The sequence below is a fragment of the Thalassophryne amazonica genome, chromosome 9 (genome assembly GCF_902500255.1).
Source record: "Thalassophryne amazonica chromosome 9, fThaAma1.1, whole genome shotgun sequence".
In the NCBI taxonomy this organism is placed as follows: Eukaryota; Metazoa; Chordata; class Actinopteri; order Batrachoidiformes; family Batrachoididae; genus Thalassophryne; species Thalassophryne amazonica.
The window spans coordinates 81,049,857-81,062,058 of NC_047111.1; the positions used below are offsets into that span (position 1 = coordinate 81,049,857).

Sequence of the window (12,202 nt, forward strand, 5' to 3'; positions counted from 1 at the left end):
GCAACTATTTAGCTCTTTAGGATCTTTGACAGTTTTAATTTGGCACTTAAAAATAATGTATAACATATATAATCCACAACTGCATCAGTTTTTGCACACACACAAATTACTTCCCGGTTCTTTTACTCGATCCCTCTCTCCCATTGTGCTCTTGCAGCAGGTTTGGCCTGTCAAACACAAAACTAACTCCGTCTGCCTGCTGGCTGCCTCCGCCTACAGACTTGGTGTTTGCATTAATATTTAGCCTCTCAGCCAATGGCTGCAGCAGGGTGGATGACATCATCGGCTAGGGAACAGTGGAGCAGCCAGTGAAGCATCCAGCCTGCCAAACAAGCTTGCTTTTAGGGTCAGGAACTGGTCTGACAAGAGAATGGCACTCGAGCCCGTGAGTCATCTTTAGGACCGTGCCGTTGACGATGACTCCGCCACAGCTGCAGGCCCAAAGGCGAACCGTTGAGGCAGACAATGTGAAGACATATTTCAGGTAATTTCCTCAATAGGGTATGAGGAGGGGGAGGGCAGAGGAGGGAGGCGGGAGGAGAAGGGGAGGCTGTGCATGGAGGGGTGCTTTGTGGCCTTTCTTCCCCCTGTTTCTTCCACTCTGCATTCCGCTCCGTTGGGGAGGCTGAGCCGGCAGCTGTTTCATCAGCAGTCTGTCCACGAGGACAAGACAGAAATGGATGCCTGCATCCGATGGGCCCGACATGTTTTGCGTGATCATGTATACCCCCTCTGCATCACATCATCCCGGCGTGCACTCCCTTCTGCCTGATAAGTAGCATCTTTATTGATGGGGAGGTGTTGGAATCAATGGTGGGGCTTGTAGGGGGCTATGTGTGCGTCTGTGTGTGTGTGTCAGCTGTGCAGAAATGCAGCAGCTGCAGTGGAAACTCTGGAACAAAAAGCAGCTATTTTGGGTCCGTAGACCTGAGGCCATGGGGCTGGATCAGAGCCCTAGTTGGGGATGGGGAGGTGATGGATGCTCTTTGTTATCTCTGCATTATCTCACTTGTGTCCTATTTTAGGGAGGGTTTTATGAAGGCTTTTTGTTTGCGTCTGTGTGAGACAGCCCTGGGACATGGATGTGTTTCATGGCGGCTGGAGTGTGGTGACAGGCAAATATACAACATCTGGTCACCTGACTACACTGGGGCTGGGAGTGGGGGGCGGGGCTGGTCCTGTGAAAAGGCCCTGTGAATGTGCTTCCTGTTCATCACCTCTGCTCATTCAGACTGTGGTGTCACCACCAGCAGTGTAGGAGTTTCCTCTCCAAGGAAGCACAGTCATCATCCTGAGAGTGAGAAGCAAGGCCTGATGGGAGTCCTGTTGTCTGGATGTTGTGCAGGTACTAATGTCAGTGACTGAAGGAGGGCTAGAAGAGAAGCGAACTGGGGGATGGAATATCTGAAGGTACCGCACTGTGCATATATCAGCTTCTTGCTTGGATGTAGATGTGAATTGTCTTTCATTCACCAACGATCACACAACTGTACCCGACCACTGCAGGAAAAAGGATCCTGGTGCTTCCTGTCTTACTGTATAGTTGTGAGACTTGGCCATTACCCAGTGACCTAAGGCAATGGCTGGATGGCTTTGGTACTAGGGCATAGGGTACCACTAGAATGACTTTGCATTAAATTACTTTGAGAGGCTCAGTCGAGGAGTATCACTTGCACTTACGACATTTTGGATATGTTGAGCATTTCTCTGGCCATGATCCAGCATGCGGGTGCCTCAGTGTTCAGGACTCTAGCAACTGGACAAAGCCAAGGGAGCATTCACATTTCACCTGGCTCCAGCACATAGATGTTTACTTTCAAGAAGTAGAGATGCACTGGTTGCGCAGCTGGGTGTTTGCCATGCAGGACCCAAGGCGGTTCCATGGTGCGGTGGATGTAGTGACACACAGCACATTATTGAATCTTATCTCCCCTCTTAATAAACTATTGCTATGTGCAAATGAGCTGTAAAAACCTTGTTGTGATGCCTGCAAGTTCTTTCAAAAGTAACTAAGGCCTTTCAGCTGCTCTCTTGTTTCTCTTGTAGTCACAACAGCAAATCCACCTCAGATCTGCATGTTGATTTGGCACATTTTACACCGGGGCCAGGTTTGATAAGCAATCTAATCTTTCAGTCTATTAAACTTACTTAGTCGACGAAGGTTAGTCATCCAACATTATCTGTCTAATCACCTTTTCACATCGAGCCATCTTACATTAGTCGACAGTTGTCATGGGCATAACGGCCTCGAGCGTGCCTGGGTTGGTTGTTGTCATGAACTATCCAGCCTTTGTTTTGTTAACTGGCTTTATTAACATTTACGGACACATACGAACTGCAGAATTATGTGCTTAGCACTTAGCCTAGCAGTTTCACTCTTCAGTTTCTTCTTCTACACTTCCATCTGGTGGCTAATGTGAGAACTGTCACAAACAGATTTGACAGTCGTTGTTTGCTGCTACCATGGCCAAAGGTGGAGGAAGCTCTCCTTATGGAGGAATACGAGTGACGTAGGGGTGCTCTTGAGTGTTCCATCAAGTGTTGGTACATGATAACCACCGTTTTTTGAGGTAAGACCCTGAAGTTTTGTTGACTAAAATAAGATTAGCCTGTTCTGTACAAGGGTAAATAGTCGGGTAAAGTGGAACTTTAGCTGACTAAGCGCTTTGTGCAAGACTAATATCAAAAAATTAGTCAACTCAGTGAGTTTATTCGACGAAACAAGATTACTTTATGAAACCGGACCCAGATGTCCTTTCTGACACGACACAACTCCACAGAATAGTCAGGGGTGACTTTGAACCGGGAATCTTCTGCGAGGGAAACAAGGGCACTTAACCACTTGGCCACCACCCCTGTGAGTAAAAATCACTAATGTCTACAGGATTGTCAATGCAATGGGAGGAACATTTTTATGCTTTAAATATCATTAACAAGTATCAAGAGTAGCTAACCACTGTTGTTCACTGTAACCTACCTTGATGTTAGCTAGCATCAGACATATTTACTTCCCTCAGAGGTTTCTGGCTTTGTTTTATGTTTCATTGTCTGCAGGATATCTCTAAAACAAATAAATGGATGTCAGTTAAATTTACTAGAGATGTAGGTCACTGGTTCAAGCTATCGGTTCACCCACATTTTTACTAAACTGACAAAATATAGTTTCTCCTGAAATCCAAGCATTATCATGTCAGATTCTTTTTTTAAATGTAAAAATTACAGCTCATTTTAATCAAGAGAACATATTTACCTTGATGTGAAGTGTGATGCTGACATCTGTGAAATGTCTTGTAAATCACTCGAGGTGTTATCAGGTTACAAAAACAGCATTTTCCCTTTTTGAAGTGTTTATTTCTCACTAGCTTTTACATGATACAGTTGTATGTAAAAGTTTGGGCACCCCTGATGATTTCCATGATTTTCCTTTATAAATCAATGGTTGTTTGGATCAGCAATTTCAGTTAAATATATAACAGACAAACACACTGATATTTGAGAAGTGAAATGAAGTTTATAGGATTTACAGAAAGTGTGCAATAATTCTTTAAACAAAATTAGGCAGGTGCATAAATTTGGGCACCCCAACAGAAAAAATACATCAGTATTTAGTAGATCCTCCTTTTGCAGAAATAACAGCCTATAAACGCTTCCTATAGCTTCCAATGAGAGTCTGGATTCTGGCTGAAGGTGTTTTGGACCATTCTTCTTTACAAAACATCTCAGGTTTGTTGGTTTCTAAGCATGGACAGCCCGCTTAAAATCACACCACAGATTTTCAATAATATTCAGGTCTGTAGACTGAGATGGTCATTCCAGAATGTTGGGTCGTTGTCTTGTTGAAAGACCCAGCCCTGGGACTTTCTTGCTAGCCCCGGGGCAACTTCAACTTTGTCACTGATTCTTGAACATTGTTCACAATAATCTTCTGATAATGACTGGAATCCATGTGACCCCTCAACATTAACAAGATTCCCACTACCTGCACTGGCCACACAGACCCACAGCATGATGGAACCACCTCCAAATTTTACTATAGGTAGCAAGTGCTTTTCTTGGAATGCTGTGTTCTTTTTCAGCCATGCATACCGCCCCTTGTTATGTCCAATTAACTCAAATTTAGTTTCATCAGTCCACAGCACCTTGTTCCAAAATGAAGCTGGCTTGTCCAAATGTGCTTTAGCATACCTCAAGCGACTCTGTTTGTGTGTGTACGGAGAAAAGGCTTCCTCTGCATTACAGCATCATACAGCATCTCTTTGTGCAAAGTGCGCTGTATATTTGAACGATGCACAGAAACACTATCTGCAGCAAGATCATGTTGTAGGTCTTTGGAGCAGGTCTGTGGGTTGACTATGACTGTTCTCACCATCCTTCACTTCAGCTTATCTGAGACTTTTCTTGGCCTGCCACTTCGGGCCTAAACTAGTACTGTGCCTGCGGTCTTCCATTTCCTCCTCACAGTGGAAACTGACATCTGAAATCTCTGAGGTAGCTTTGTGTATCCTTCCCCTAAACTATGATGTTGAACAATCTTTGTTTTCAGGTCATTTGAGAGTTGTTTAGAGGTTCCCATGTTGCCACTCATTAGAAGAGATGCAACGAGGGGAAACATTTGCAAATGGCCACCTTAAATACACTTTCTCATGATTGGATTCACCTATGTAAGGAGGTCAAGGGTCAGTGAGCTTACCAAACCAATTTTGTGTTCCAATAATTTGTGCTAAATGTATTCAAATCAATAAAATGACAAGGGTGCCCAAATTTATGCACTTGCCCAATTTTGTTTAAATAATTTTCGCACTTTCTGTAAATACTACAAAGTTCATTTCACTTCTCAAATATCAGTGTGTTTGTCTGCTAGATGATATATTTAACCGAAATCTCTGATCCAGACAACCAATTTTATAAAGAAAAATCATGAAAATTATCAGGGTGCCCAAACATTTGCATACAACTGTATATGAATCCCACTGGATTTTCCTCTGGTCATACTTTCACTGAGTATGCCCCTCCCATATATAACATCTGCTCCCTGATTGGTTGGCCCATCCCCCAGGTGGTAGAAGGAGTTTGGCACACATAAATATACATACACACAACTGTATATGACAAACATCTTAAACGGACTGAGGACTTTGAGGATCTGGAATGGTCCAATGTAACGTTCCTTCAGCTTAGGGGAGTCCACTTGTAAGGGGATGTCCTTCGTTGATAGCCATACCTCCTGCCCGGGCTGGTAAGCAGGGGCCGGGGAATGCCGGCGGTCTGCATGGGCCTTAGCCCTCGTCCGGGCCTTCAACAAGGCAGAGCGGGCGGTACACCACACCTGTCGGCATCTTCGCAGGTGGGCCTGGACCGAGGGCACACCGACCTCTCCCTCCACCACGGGGAACAGTGGGGGCTGATACCCCAGACACACTTCGAACAGGGAGAGGCCGGTGGCAGAGGACATGGGCGTTATGGGCGTATTCGATCCAGGCCAGATGGTCACTCCAGGCCAACGGGTGCGCGGACGTGACACAGCGGAGAGCCTGTTCAAGTTCTTGGTTGGCCCGCTCTGCCTGTCCGTTCGTCTGAGGATGATACCCGGACGAGAGGCTCATGCTGGCCCCCAGTTCCCTGCAGAAACTCCTCCACACCTGTGAGGAGAACTGAGGACCACGGTCCGAGACAATGTCCGCTGGTATCCCATGCAGACGCACGACGTGGTGGACCAGGAGGTCTGCTGTCTCCTGGGCCGTTGGGAGCTTCGGGAGGGCCACGAAGTGGGCCGCCTTGGAGAATCGGTCCACTATTGTGAAGATGGTCGTCATGCCCTGGGACGGTGGGAGACCCGTGACAAAGTCCAGGCCAATGTGGGACCAGGGGCGACGAGGCACCGGTAGAGGCTGCAGAAGTCCTTGTGTCTTTGTGTGGTCTGCCTTGCCCCTGGAACAGGTGGTACAGGCCTGGACATACTCCCGGACGTCGGCCTCCATAGACGCCCACCAGAAGCGCTGCCGGACAACTGCCACGGTCCTTCGCACCCCCGGATGACAGGAGAGCTTGGAACCATGACAGAAGTCCAAGACTGCAGCTCTGGCCTCTGGTGGGACGTATAAACGGTTCTTCGGACCAGTTCCTGGGTCCGGGCTCCGTGCCAGGGCCTCCTGGACGGTCTTCTCCACGTCCCAGGTGAGGGTGGCCAGTGGACTCAGGAATGATGGACTCCGGTGGATGTGACAGCTCCGTCTTGACTTCATCTTCGTGTACCCGGGACAAGGCATCCGATCTCTGGTTCTTGGTCCCGGGGCGATAGGTGATCCGGAAGTCAAAACGCCCGAAGAACAGTGACCAGCTGGCTTGCCCGGGGTTCAGCCGCTTGGCGGTCCTGATATACTCCAGGTTCCGATGGTCAGTGAAAACCGTGAACGGCACAGACGCTCCCTCCAACAGGTGTCTCCACTCCTCAAGAGCCTCTTTCACAGCAAGGAGTTCTCGTTTGCCGACATCATAGTTCCGTTCAGCTGGGGTCAACCTGCGAGAAAAGTAGGCACACGGGTGAAGAACCTTATCGGTCTCTCCGCTCTGGGATAGCATGGCTCCTATCCCTGAGTCAGAGGCGTCCACTTCAACCACAAACTGGCGGCTAGGGTCGGGCTGCACCAGAACTGGCGCAGACGAGAACCGGTGTTTCAACTCCTTGAACGCGGCTTCGCACCGATCCGACCAGGTGAAGGGGACTTTTGGAGAGGTCAGGGCTGTCAGGGGGCTAACTACCTGACTGTAGCCCTTAATGAACCTCCTGTAGAAATTTGCAAAGCCGAGGAACTGTTGCAGCTTCCTACGGCTTCTTGGTTGGGGCCAATCTCTCACCGCTGCAACCTTGGCCGGATCAGGGGCGACGGAGTTGGAGGAGATGATGAACCCCAGGAAGGACAAAGAGGTGCGGTGAAACTCACACTTCTCGCCCTTCACAAACAGCCAGTTCTCCAACAACCGCTGCAGGACCTGACGTACATGCTGGACATGTGTCTCAGGGTCCGGGGAAAAGATGAGTATGTCATCCAGATATACGAAGACGAATCGGTGCAGGAAGTCCCGCAAGACGTTGTTTACCAATGCTTGGAACATCGCGGGGGCGTTAGTGAGGCCGAACGGCATGACCAGGTACTCAAAATGACCTAATGGGGTGTTGAATGCCGTCTTCCATTCGTCTCCCTTCCGGATCTGAACCAGGTGGTACGCATTTCTAAGGTCCAGTTTGGTGAAAATTTGGGCTCCATGCAGGGGCGTGAACACTGAATCCAACAGGGGTAAAGGGTATCGATTACGAACCGTTATGTCGTTCAACCCCCTGTAATCAATGCATGGACGGAGTCCGCCATCTTTCTTGCCCACAAAAAAGAAACCTGCACCCATCAGGGAGGTGGAATTCCGGATCAGCCCGGCAGCTAATGAGTCCCGGATGTAGGTCTCCATTGATTCGGGCTCAGGACGTGAGAGATTGTACAGCCTGCTGGACGGGAACTCAACGCCCGGGACCAAATCAATGGCACAATCGTACGGACGGTGCGGGGGAAGGGTGAGTGCCAGATCCTTGCTGAAGACGTCAGCAAGATCGTGGTACTCAACCGGCACCGCCGTCAGATTGGGAGGGACTTTAACCTCCTCATTAGCATTTACACCGGGAGGAACCGAGGATCCTAAACAATTCCGGTGGCAGGTTTCGTTCCACTGAGTCACAACCCCAGACGGCCAATCAATCCGGGGATTGTGTTTAATCATCCATGGGAAGCCCAAAATCACGCGGGAGGTAGAAGGAGTTACAAAAAATTCAATCTCCTCCCGGTGATTCCCAGACACTACCAGGGTTACAGGTAGTGTCTTGTGGGTGATAAAAGGGAGAAGAGTGCCATCTAGTGCTCGCACCTTCACTGGCGACGAAAGCGCCACCAGAGGGAGCCCTACCTCCCTTGCCCATCTGCTATCCAGCAGATTCCCTTCTGACCCCGTGTCCACCAGTGCTGGGGCTTGAAGGGTTAAATCCCCGCTCAGGATTGTAACTGGGAGTCGTGTTGAAAGATGTGTATGACCCACGTGAATGTTCTGACCCCCCCTCAGCCCAGTCTCTAAGGGCGGGCGTTTGTGTTTTGACCGTTTGAGGCAGTCTCTCTGCTGATGCTCACTCGAGCCGCAGACAAAGCACTCCCCGCGGACCAGCCTCCTCTGTCTGAATGTGGCCCTGCTCGTGTTCCTAGCATCGTCAGCAGGGGGAGCTGTAGCCACACAGAGCGCTGTGGCTGTGGAGCATGGGGAAGCCGGCTCCCTTTCGGACCCGGGAGGAAGAGGGATGCTTGTGCCTGACCACACCCTTCGCCTCGCTCTCGTCGGCGTTCTTCTAACCGATTGTCCAATCGTATAACCAAATCGATAAGCTCAGCCAAATCCCGCGGTTCCTTCTTAGCCACCAGGTGCTCCTTCATGACCGATGACAGTCCGTTAATGAAGACGGCGCGGAGCGCAGTCATATTCCAGCCGGATCTCGCAGCCGTGATGCGGAAGTCGACTGCATATTCGGCTGCGCTCCGGCACCCCTGTCTCATTGACAGCAGCACGGTAGACGCGGTTTCGCCTCTGTTAGGGTGATCAAAAACAGTTCTGAGCTCCCTCACAAACCCCAGTATAAGAGGCAAGGAGCCGTGAACTTTGTTCCCAAAGCGCTGTAGCCCAAGCGCGTGCCTCACCTCGAAGCAAATTAATCACGTAAGCCACCTTACTGGCGTCAGACGCGTACATCAAAGACGAGCGAACACTGCATAAGAAAGTCCGCGCACGTCTCCACACAACCTCCGTACGGCTCTGGGGGGCTTATGTATGCTTCAGGGGATGGTGGGGGGGTTCGTTGAATGACCAGTGGAATGTCTGTATTCGGCACCGGGTCGGCAGGAGGAGGAGCTGCAGCAGCGCCCTGAGCGCGCACTTCCACCTGCGCGGTGAGAGCCTCCATCCTGCGATTAAGGATGATGTGTTCATCGGTCATCAGGTCCATCCGAGCGGTAAAGGCGGTGAGGATGTGCTGCAACTCACCAATCACGCCTCCAGCCGACGCCTGTGCACCCTGCTCTTCCATTGGCTGTCCAACAGATGGTTGATGCCCCGCGGGATCCATGACGCTGGCCGAGATATCCTGTTGGGGAAAGTGTAGTGACACGGACCCACAACAGGGGGCGCAAATGAACGGTCAATAGATGAGCCAAAAGGTAACAATTTAATGTTGTGAATGTGCACAACAATTATACAGACAATCACAGAATCTGATAGCAGTCAATACACAAAGGTGACGTGTGGGCAGGCTCGAGGATAGAAGACGTCTGTCCTGGATTGATGAAGTGGAGATGGGTGACAGCTGTCATGAGTTGATGAGTGACAGCTGTCAACCCCGGCTGTGTCCATGGCGGCAGCGCTCTCTCATGCCTGAAGCCTGCACTTCAGGCAAGGGCGCCCTCTGGTGGTGGGCCAGCAGTACCTCCTCTTCTGGCGGCCCACACAACATCTTAGGACATTCTATTGACGTTGTCACTTTGCACAGCATCACCTGCACTTTCTATTGAATGCTGCTAATGACCATCTGGATGCTTATGAAGCAGCCCAGTCTCACTTTTTTTTTCATGCTCCCATGACAAAATGAGTAAAATTTTCATGACAGGGTGTTTTTTTAACTCACTATTACGAACCCTACTCCAACCCCAACCCTAGCCTTAACCATAACCTAATCTTACTCCTTCCCCCAAACTAACCATAACCACCCTAGCCCCCTGCTTCACTTTTAATTTCGTGCAGCCATCACGGAATAAATTAGAATGAATTTGTGCTGTCGTGACGAAAATGAGGCGCTTTTTGTCACAATATCACAAACCAATAGATTAATGTATATTTCGTGCTGCTGAATCACGACTTGCCAAGAGACCAGGTTGTATGAAGAGGTGTTTAACCTGAAGGTGACAAGTAACAGAAGAAAACGGAACCTTTTGAAACAGACATTGGAATTGTTTGTAGTACATCACCTCAGGGAGCCTCCCTAACTTCACCCCTCGGTGACTGTTGCCTGTCACTACAGTTAAGGAAGAGTTTATTAAATATTATCAGTTATCAAGTTGTTCACCAATGAATATGGCTTTATACACCCTGAAGAAAACCATACATGTATGGTTTTTACATGTATGGTTTAATCTATATTTTTAACCATACACCGAAGGCCTCAGGGTGTATGGTTAAAAAAAACGTGAGACTGGGCTGCTTCAAAAACGTGAGACTGGCTGCTTAATAAGCCATATTCATTGGTAAAACAACTTGATAACGATTTTATCATATAACTATAAATGATAAATATATGGTTTTCTGAAGGGTGTAAAAAGCCATATTCATTGGTGAACAACTTGATAACGATTTTATCATATACAGTGGTCCCTCGTTTATCACGGGAGTTACGTTCTAAAAATAACCTGTGATAGGAGAAATCCGCGAAGTAGTCAGCGTTATTTTTTACAATTATAGATGTTTTAACGCTGTAAAACCCCTAACTACACACTTTATACACTTTTCTCAAACAGGCATTAACATTTTCTCACTTTTCTCTCCTGTGTAAACACTCAAAGTTCAAACCTTAGTAGAAAAAAAAATAGAATGTTTTCCTATAAATAATTATGATGCTTTTAGAACTAACAAATTTAATTTTAACGATCAACCTACGAGGTTGGACACGTAAGAAATTATTAATAGTGACTCACCAGTATTTCACAGTTCCTCTGACCGTGCCTCTTCGTCGTGGCTCTGCTCCGCTGTCCGGATTGGCTGATTACTCAGGTGGTATGAAAAATATTACCCGTCCGTGAAAAGGGTGTATTACTATTTATTCTTTAGTGCTTTATCCGGATGATCCTAGGAGCTATGTTGTCGGGGGCTTTGTGCCCCTTGTAGAGTCTCCCAAGGCAAACAGGTCCTAGGTGACGGGTCAGACTAAGGGCAGTTCAGAACCTCCATGACCAGTAAAAGATCAAGGACCAAGACATCGCCCGGTATGGCGGAGCCGGGGTCCCACCCTGGAGCCAGGCCTGGGGTTGGGGCTCGCATGCGAGCGCCTGGTGGTCGGGACTTAGCCCATGGGGCCCGACCGGGCTCAGCCCGAAAGAGTGACGTGGGCCCGCCCTCCTGTGGGTTCACCACCTGCAGAGGGGGCCATGGGGGTCGGGTGCAGAGAGGATTGGGTGGCGGTCGAGGGCGGGTGGCCCGGCGGCCCGGTCCATGCTCACAGCCCCTGGCTGTTGGGACGTGGAATGTCACCTCGCTAGGGGGGAAGGAGCCTGAGCTTGTGTGGGAGGTTGAGAGATACCGACTAGAGATAGTCGGGCTCACCTCCACGCACAGCTTGGGCTCTGGTACCCAACTCCTGGAGAGGGGCTGGACGCTTCATTTTTCTGGCGTCGCCCACGGGGAGAGGCGGAGAGCTGGAGTCGCATTGCTTATTGCTCCCCAGCTCAGTCGCCAAGTGTTGGAGTTCACTCCGGTGAACAAGAGGGTCATGTCCCTACGCCTTTGGATCGGGGACAGGTCTCTCACCGTTGTCTCGGCCTACAGGTTGAGCAGCAGTGCAGAGTACCCGACCTTCCTGGAGTCCCTGGGAGGGGTACTAGATAGCGCTCCGACTGGGGACTCCATTGTTCTTCTGGGGGATTTCAACGCCCACGTGGGCGGCAACAGTGAGACCTGGAGGGGGGTGATCGGGAAGCACGGCCTCCCCGATCTGAAACCGAGTGGTGTTCAGTTGTTGGACTTCTGTGCTAGTCACAGTTTGTCCATCACGAACACCATGTTCGAGCACAAGGGTGTCCATAAGTGCACGTGGCACCAGGACACCCTGAGCCGGAGGTCGATGATCGACTTTGTAGTCGTATCATCTGACCTTCGGCCACGTGTCTCGGACACTCGAGTGAAGAGAGGGGCAGAGCTGTCGACTGATCACCACCTGGTGGTGAGTTGGATCCGCTGGGAGGGTAGGAAACCGGTCAGACCTGGCAGGCCCAAACGTATCGTGAGGGTCTGCTGGGAGCGACTGGTGGAACCCTCTGTCAGCGAGGTCTTCAACTCCCACCTCCGAGAGAGCTTCTCCCAGATCCCGGGGGAGGTTGGAGACATGGAGTCCGAGTGGACCATGTTCTCCACC

The 12,202-nt window shown here is 49.6% G+C and overlaps 1 protein-coding gene across 2 annotated transcripts in view; it reads left to right on the plus strand.

Moving 5' to 3' along the window:
- Positions 1-257: 257 nt before the first annotated feature.
- LOC117517505 (serine/threonine-protein kinase PAK 3) overlaps positions 258-12,202 on the plus strand; it is a 149,949-nt gene continuing 138,004 nt past the window's right edge. For both annotated transcript variants that reach the window (XM_034178534.1, XM_034178536.1), the window contains exon 1: positions 258-484. The gene's annotated coding sequence lies outside the window, so the exon portion shown is untranslated. The remainder of the gene's footprint in view (positions 485-12,202) is intronic.